Source organism: Drosophila tropicalis, unplaced genomic scaffold (assembly GCF_018151085.1).
Source record: "Drosophila tropicalis isolate 14030-0801.00 unplaced genomic scaffold, ASM1815108v1 contig_722, whole genome shotgun sequence".
Taxonomy (NCBI): domain Eukaryota; kingdom Metazoa; phylum Arthropoda; class Insecta; order Diptera; family Drosophilidae; genus Drosophila; species Drosophila tropicalis.
Window position 1 is genome coordinate 112,097 of NW_027173207.1, and position 9,712 is coordinate 121,808.

Below are 9,712 nucleotides of genomic sequence, written 5' to 3' on the forward strand. Positions count from 1 at the left end.
ATGTAGGCATGGATGAGGATTCAATTAAATACACCGCATTCGTTACACCCGATGGGCAGTTCGAATATCTGAGAATGCCTTTTGGTCTAAAGAACGGACCAGCTGTATTTCAGAGATTTATATCAAACATACTTATATACATCATATCACTGATTAGAGATCGAGAACTTGTAGTATATATGGACGATATTATTCTTGCCACCAGCACCGTGTGTTTAAGAATAAACATCGCGTTCATCTGAAATGGCTTCACCAAATCAGATTGAACAAAGAAATAAACAAAAATAGCTGATACAGATTCATGGCTCAAAAACCAAACCAAACATGCGTCCACACTCTGTGGAAAAGCACTTAAGATTTAACAACGGCGCAATTTCAAGTCGCCAATGCTGTGCATGATATAAACAAGCATTAATATAAACATTAGAGTAAGCATTTTTAAGAACAATTGTCGCCTCTTAGAGTCTAAGAATTCTTTGATGTACACAAGACGTTTGTTAATAAAATCAGTTCATATTTTGAATTCAACAAGTGAAGATTGGGTTATTCTTCTCCTCCGAAATCCTCTTCATTTTGGTCCTTCGAGAAAAAAGGAACTCTGTAGTTTTCCCCCACCAGTGGTAAGAGACTCAGAGAGTGAATCAGCTCCTTAAGAGTTTAAGATCTTATGCAAGTGTAAATGCTAAGACCAGCTAAAGGTAGCAAAATAAAAAACTTGTTTTCCCCACCAGTGGTAAGAGACAGAGTATAAAATAAAAGCAAAATATTATTGCTTAAAAAATTAATTGTGCGTGCGTTCGAATTTAAAGGCAGTTTGGCTAGCGGAGCAACTGTAGTAATTTCGACGGCGGAGTGTTTTTTTGTGTGTGGCGTAATCGAAGCCCAATAAAAAAAAAAAGTGCGTGCGACCGAATATATAAAGGCAGTTTTGGCTAGTCGAGCAACTGCAATAATTTCGGCGGCGATAAAAAAAAAAAGAACAATATAAAGTTTGTGTGTGGCGTATTCGAAGCCCTAATATCGAAAAAAAAACATCCTCGCCTATATATACACTATAGGCGGTTACAAGTCGACTGGCAACAAGAAGCAGATTAACGAGGCAGTTGCAAGTCGGCAACAAGAAGCAGATGAACGACGCATTTGCAAGGCAACAGGATAGTTGCAAAGAAGAGGCTACTGAAGAACAAGGAAATCTGGTGCACTGACCGGCACCGGTACCGCCTGAGCCCATAGGCCCTGGACATCAGCAGCTGACAACGAGCGTGAAAGGCAGGCCGTCTTTTACGCCTTCGAGGGAGCATCAGCGTGCCAAACGGCGACGACCAGCTGATGCGGGAAAAACAAAAAAAGCAGTTGCAGCAACCGAGATTGAAGTGAACCGATAGCGCTACAAAGAGCGCCCAACAAAAATTAATAATAAAACTGTGCGCTGCGTCGCATAATTTTTTTAATGCACTGCGATGCATATTTTTTTTATATAAATTATAAAACAAACTATGTAAAATTGTGCGGCATTAAAGCTGTTACATACCAGGTTAAGGCAGTTAGAAGCACTAGATCCTAGAAGCATAACTGGCAAAGTTGTAGAGGAAGTAAAAGAGATAAGGAATCAATGGATACCTAATAACAAAAAATTGATCCAGTCTGCTCCAAATTTCGAGCATGATTATTTCAGAAATAAAATACATGAAGAAGCTTTAACGATAGTTGCCAAAATTATAGCCATAGGAGAGTCAGAAAAACCAGGCACTAGTAAGTCGGTGTGCGTTGAAGCGGAGGCAAACATGTCAGAGATAGTTGATGATAGCATAGGAGAGTCGCGCGGGAATGCGACCTCCAGTAATGAAAACCCTAAGGTTAACCAGGAGATAATTATGGATAGAGTCCAACAGCTCCAGGAATATTTGGAGGTAGTAGAGTTGAAGTCAACAGGCAATGGGACATAAACATTATATATTAATAAAATTAACTATTTGTTGGAGAAAGTACAGGCATGTCAAGTAATAACAAGTGATGCAAAATTAAAAAATATTATGGATGATTTACAATTTGATGTCCAAAATATATTGTCAATGCTAGAAATGAAACTGAACAATAAAGAATTGTAAGAGTGAGAATGTTACCGTGAGAGGCAAACTGCCGGTGTTGCCAAAGATTCAGGTACCCACATATTCTGGAGAGGCTAGAGAATGGGACCTGTTTGTAGAATTGTTTACAGAATTAATTGAAAAAAGAGAAGATTTAAGACTTGCTCTTAAATTTAATTATTTAAAATCCGCGTTAAAAGGCGAAGCAAAGAGCATGGTAGCTCATCTATTGTCAGGTTCAGCTGACAATTATAATGCCGCTTGGGAACTGTTAACCAAGCGGTATGAAAATAATCGCAGGGTATTTTCCGAGCAGTTAAATCGGATCGTTGATTTACCGATGATCAACAATGAATCCGCAAAAAGTGTAAAGGGAGTGATTGACATAATTAATGAGTCAATACACCTAATTAAAATTAAAGCAAACTTGTCCGATGAAGTTGACCTGATATTCGCTCAACACATACTTCGAAAATTTGACAGAGATACTCTACAGTTGTATGAGAGTCAGATTAGAAAAACAAGGCAAATACAATTGCTATCGGATGTCATGGAATTTTTGGAGCAAAGATATTGTTCGCTAAGTGCCATGAGCAAAGAAGAGAAAAAACCGTTACAGAAAACGTCGGGTTCGGTGTTCCAAGACAATTGTCCGATTTGCAAAGTTGCAGGGAATAAGGCGTATAAGTGCTATAAATTTAAAGGTTTGACACCAATGGAAAGGTATGAAATGGCCAAAGAAGTACAGATTTGCACAAGATGCTTGAACCATTCAAGCAATAAAGTATGCACAAATGAAATGGTCTGTTCATTGTGTAGTAAGGGACACCATACCTTACTCCATTTTGAAGAAAAACAGGAGAGAGTTAATACTTGTGTAACGGCACAATCAACACTGTTGGCTACAGCTCTAATACAAGTAAAAAATGTAAACGGAGGATATAAGACTCTAAGAGCCCTTATTGATAGTGGTTCACAGAGTACCATTTTGTCTGAAGAGGCGGCTCAAATACTAAATTTACCTAAAATTAAACAATATACAGAAATAAGTGGCGTGTCGTCAATAAAATCCAAAAAATCAAAATATAAGGTAAAAATAGATGTGAAGACGCGAAATCCATGGAAAGAACTTCTTAGGGTTGAGGCAATTGTGTTGCCAAAGTTAATGAAAGCTTTTCCATTAAAAAGGGTAAGCGTGGATATGTCAAAATGGCAATCCTACGTACTTGCTGATCCTACCTTTAATAAACCTGGTAAGGTTGATATAATAATGGGGGTAAACGTATACACCCAAATCATAAAAGAAGGAGTTACAAAGATTGATGGCCTACTAGGTCAAAATACTCAATTTGGTTGGATCGTCTCGGGATGCAACAAATCAAAAAGTAATAAATCTGTAGTCGCAACAACAATAGATGTCACAGGTTTAAAAAAGCGTTGGGAAAAGAAGAAGAATGGTAATAGTGAGGATAAATACAAGACATTTCAAAACAAACTCAACCACAAAACTCAAGATCCGCACTTGACTCCCCCGGCAGGACCTCACCTTAGAGGTAAGATAAAAGCTGAGGTAAAAGAAATAATTTTTGAAAGTAAAAAAGAAATAAGTTTATGTCCCCCGGTAGGACCTCACTTTGGAGGTAAAGTAAAATGTGGGGAAGAAAAAGTATATATCCCAGAGCCAGTACAAAATGAAAATCTTCAGATGGCAAACGGTAAATTAAATAATGATCATTTAAAAAATAGTGTCATAATAAATTCAGGTAACAAAGTGTCCGAGTCTATAGTACAAAAAAGGCAGATATTGCAAAATGTTCATAAAGGGGCAACATTTAAACAGAATAAACGCTCAAAGGTCAGCTATCAGCGAAATGTCAAAACGGTGGAGCAAAAGCCGAGAGGTAGAAGTTGTTGGTCTTCAACGTCTCCACCGTATAAAAAGGCTAGAAGTCAACACAGTAATACAGATCAGGAGTGGGTAGATATACCGAAACAAAAATTGTTAAGCATCGGGCGATATTAGTAAACAAATTTGGTAAATCATACAAAATAATAAGAAGTCAGTTTATAAGAAGGATAACATTGATTTGCTAGGGTTAACTTCTCTCATGTAGCTCGTCATGCTTCTTTAACAAGAGTTATCTTACTAATGACAATATTAAAATTAATTTGTATAAGACAACTAACTATTTAAATCAAAAACGTCACATTTGGCGGCCCTTTGGCAGAATGTTTAAGAATAAACATCGCGTTCATCTGAAATGGCTTCACCAAATCAGATTGAACAAAGAAATAAACAAAAACAGCTGATACAGATTCATGGCTCAAAAACCAAACCAAACATGCGTCCACACTCTGTGGAAAAGCACTTAAGATTTAACAACGGCGCAATATCAAGTCGCCAATGCTGTGCATGATATAAACAAGCATTAATATAAACATTAGAGTAAGCATTTTTAAGAACAATTGTCGCCTCTTAGAGTCTAAGAATTCTTTGATGTACACAAGACGTTTGTTAATAAAATCAGTTCATATTTTGAATTCAACAAGTGAAGATTGGGTTATTCTTCTCCTCCGAAATCCTCTTCACCGTGGATCAGCATTTTAAGTTGTCAGCAAAACTGTTAGATCGTTTTACTGAGTACAATTTAGAACTCAATCTGAAGAAAAGCATTTTCCTACAGAAGCGCATAGATTATTTTGGATATGAAGTTAGTGATAAGGGAATTTTACCTAATAATACACATATTAAAGCTATTCAAGAATACCCAGAACCACTTAACAGCAAAGGGCCTATTTTCTTATTTCCGCAAATTTGTTGCGAATTTCTCCCGCATAGCCAAACCGTTAACTGAGTTGCTTAAGCAAGGTGGTCCTTATCCAATGAACAAAACCGCTCAAAACTCATTTCTTATGTTAAGATCTGCTTTATCTAGTCCGGCCGTACTAGCTATCTTTAACCCTAATTAAGAAACTGAGTTGCATACTGACGCCAGTTCAAATGGCTTTGGTGCCTCTTTCATGCAAAGACAGACTGATGGCAAAATGCATCCAGTCTCTTATTATTCTCGAAAGGCGACAGCCGCCGAGTCCCGCTATCACAGTTTTGAACTTGAAACTTTGGCCATAATATATGCCGTACGCCGATTTCGCGTATATCTAGAACAATTGCAATTCGTTGGTCCAAACCTTAAGTAAAAAATCAATAAACCCCCGCATTGCGCGTTGGTCGTTGGAATTGGAAAATTTTGATTATTCTATTGTTCACAGATCCGGTTCAAACATGGGCCATGTAGATGCATTACGTCGGCAAACCGAGTTATTAGAAGATATTGCAAAAGGTGATTTTGATCCATGTGATTTGTTTGTGAAGAGATGTCCCAACAAAACCTTGTGAACCGTGTATTACTTTTAAAGAAAGCTCCGTTGAACCATGTGAGTTCGTAAAATCGTCTGAATTTGAAAGTGATTTGATAAAACAGTGTGTCCCCTCAGAGAAAAATGAGTTAAGTAGAGATTTGATCGAACCGTGAGCCGTTCCAGAGCAACGTGTGTTGCGGAAATAATTGAAAAGTTGTTTAAACCCGTGTGAAATAAAACCGTGTGATCCCTTAGAGAAAATTTGTTCAACACCGTCTAAGTTGAAACCGTGTGAGATAAAAGGAATATGTTGTTCAAAACCGTGTGAGACAAGCCCGTGTGTCCATTTAGGGAAGAGATGTTTAAAGCCGTGTGAGCTAGATAAAAGCTTCTTAAAACCGTTTGAGAATAAACCTTGTGTCTTTTTAGACAAAAGTTCTGTCGATCTGAGATTAAGTAGAATACAAGAAAGTAAAGAACCGTTACGGTGTAGTCAAAGCGAAAAAGGTGATCAATTTGATCAAAATGAGTCGACGAACCTGGTTGGCGTAGTGGGTGTATCACCGCAAGATGTTGATTTATTATTGCAGGCAGAACAGATAAGAGATCCGGATATCCGTAAATTAAGAGAGAATTTAGAAAAAGGCAATGATGTTGGATTCGAGTTAATGGATGGTATAGTCTACAAGAGAAATGCTAAGGAAAGACTGTGTTTGTATGCACCGACTCGCATACAAGAAGAACTGATAAGAAGATGTCACGAGAAAGTAGGCCATTTAGGCGTTAAGAAATGTGTAAACAATTAAAAAGAAAAGTACTGGTTCCCTTTAATGAATGCTAAAGTAGAGGCATTTATAAAGAACTGTCTGCCGTGTATTCTACATAGTGCGATTCCGTTCGATACTATCCATGTTGACCACCTAGGTCCCTTACCGAGTGTTATATCGAAAAGAAAGCATCTTTTGGTAGTGATTGACACATTTACAAAGTTTGTGAAATTGTATCCCGTAAATTCTACTAGTACCAAAGAAGTAACCGCCGCGTTAGAAAAATATTTTGATTATTATAGCCGTCCAAAAAGAGTTATATCCGGCTATTTGAACTCGTCTCGTCGTGCTGATCAAGAATATATATACTTTGTATGGTCGGAGATGCTTCGTTCTATGCGTTTCACACTTCTGACCAAAATTAATACACCTTTTTTGCATTAAATTAAATAAAACCGCGTTGTTTGAGTTGCTATCGGCCAAGGAAGTAGCTTGCGACAAAGAAGCGTCCATTTACCAATTGCGAGCATTGGTAAAAGCAGTTATGTCAGAGTGATGTACCCGAAGAACAGGCAATCAGCCCAACAGTGTCTGCGAATGTGCTTACCGGACAACTTGTAGATGTTGGTCCGGAGCCTCCTATTGAGCAGCGCAGCTTAGGAAACAGTGAGCAACCGAGTACACCGGATCAAGTGGGTCCTAACCAGTTGCCGACGATGTCTCGTGAGACCCCTGTAGAACCAGACGTGAACGTGCATGTTCGTGAAAGCGCACTGGCGAGCGAAGCTGACGAATTGGCTTCGATACTTAGCAGCATCGAATTGTATACCGCACGTAAGAATCTGGCTGAGTTAAAAACACGTTATGGAGCTTGAGGAGAACCTAAGCAGACCGGAATACAATTGCCGCTTGAACTTGAAGGATGTCGAAACTACTGTACCTAAATTTTCTGGTGATGGTGATCTGTCTATTCACATATGGATTCGTTAATTAGAGAAAGCGGCTAGAGTGTATGTACTGAGTGATGCCCAATGTTGGTCGTTGGGCAACCGACTGCTGGAGGGATCTGCTAAAGCATACATGACATACGAAAAGACTACCACCTGCAACGAGCTGAAGGATGCCCTTGTGAAGGTATTTGGCCATCAAATGACAAACCAAACCAAACCTTCAAATTGCTAACCAGATGAAAAAGCGCCCGATCGGCAAAGGAGAGTCACTCTTGCAGTATTTCTTCATTATGCGAAATATGGCTCAGATCAATACATTGTTGACGGACTACAAGATTGTACTATTGTAGTTCTCTGAACGAATTGCGAGAAAAGATGATGCGTTTTCAAACAGTTCAACCACCAGTCAAAAACTACGCTCCGCAAGCTCGTCAGACTTCAGACCGTGCGCAGGCCATTACGCCTGCTTTAAAGGAGAAGAGATGTTACAATAGCCGCCAGATTGGTCACTTAAGCACTGACTGTTCACTCCCCGAGAGACCAAAAGGAAGTTGTTTTCGGTGCTTCAAAGTGGGCCATCAATACCGGAATTGTCCGAAGCGAAGCCAGATCGCCGCCATGAGCGCCAGTGAAGACCCGGACACCATCGATGATAAGTCATTTATTCAATTAGTAAGTTTAAGAATATCTTGTAAAGGGGGATGCACTGATGTTAATAATATTTTTGCCCTATTAGATTCCGGAAGCCCAGTAAGCTTCGCCAGCTTCTTGGTAGAGATGCCTTGAATAAAATAGGTGTTAAGTTCTCATTGATTGAGAATGTAAGAAAGTATGAAAACAATTCCGTATCATTAAAGTGTACCATTGCTTTTGTTTACAAATCCTTCTGTGCATCCCTGTTCACTAAATATCCTAAGCATAATACCATTAATAATAATTGTAATGACCCTAATGTAAGCGCGAATGCATCCCCGTTTCGAGAATGGCTAACAGAGTTGCTAACTGTTTGTGCAACGCTGTCAGATACCGAAAATATTACTGTCGGTAGTGAATTTGGATTAGGCACGATGAGTAAGTGTCAAAATATTGTGAGTGAGCAGTACATTGACAGATTTTCAATTAATTACGGCTCGCCCAAATATATGATAAGAATATATCTGACGGATACAACACCATTTCATAGTAGTCCAAGAAGGTTATCACATCGTGAAAGAGGAATCGTTACTAAAACAGTTAGAGAGTTGTTAGCCAATAATGTGATCCGACCAAGCAATTTACCATGTAGGCATGGATGAGGATTCAATTAAATACACCGCATTCGTTACACCCGATGGGCAGTTCGAATATCTGAGAATGCCTTTTGGTCTAAAGAACGGACCAGCTGTATTTCAGAGATTTATATCAAACATACTTAGTGATATGATTAGAGATCGAGAACTTGTACTATATATGGACGATATTATTCTTGCCACCAGCACCGTGGATCAGCATTTTAAGTTGTCAGCAAAACTGTTAGATCGTTTTACTGAGTACAATTTAGAACTCAATCTGAAGAAAAGCATTTTCCTACAGAAGCGCATAGATTATTTAGGATATGAAGTAAGTGATAAGGGAATTTTACCTAATAATACACATATTAAAGCTATTCAAGAATACCCAGAACCACTTAACAGCAAAGCGTTACATTGATGCTTGGGCCTATTTTCTTATTTCCGCAAATTTGTTGCGAATTTCTCCCGCATAGCCAAACCGTTAACTGAGTTGCTTAAGCAAGGTGGTCCATATCCAATGAACAAAACCGCTCAAAACTCATTTCTTATGTTAAGATCTGCTTTATCTAGTCCGGCCGTACTAGCTATCTTTAACCCTAATTAAGAAACTGAGTTGCATACTGACGCCAGTTCAAATGGCTTTGGTGCCTCTTTCATGCAAAGACAGACTGATGGCAAAATGCATCCAGTCTCCTATTATTCTCGAAAGGCGACAGCCGCCAAGTCCCGCTATCACAGTTTCGAAATTGAAACTTTGGCCATAATATATGCCGTGCGCCGTTTTCGCGTATATCTAGAACAATTGCAATTCGTTGGTCCAAACCTTAAGTAAAAAATCAATAAACCCCCGCATTGCGCGTTGGTCGTTGGAATTGGAAAATTTTGATTATTCTATTGTTCACAGATCCGGTTCAAACATGGGCCATGTAGATGCATTACGTCGGCAAACCGAGTTATTAGAAGATATTGCAAAAGGTGATTTTGATCCATGTGATTTGTTTGTGAAGAGATGTCCCAACAAAACCTTGTGAACCGTGTATTACTTTTAAAGAAAGCTCCGTTGAACCATGTGAGTTCGTAAAATCGTCTGAATTTGAAAGTGATTTGATAAAACAGTGTGTCCCCTCAGAGAAAAATGAGTTAAGTAGAGATTTGATCGAACCGTGAGCCGTTCCAGAGCAACGTGTGTTGCGGAAATAATTGAAAAGTTGTTTAAACCCGTGTGAAATAAAACCGTGTGATCCCTTAGAGAAAATTTGTTCAACACCGTCTAAGTT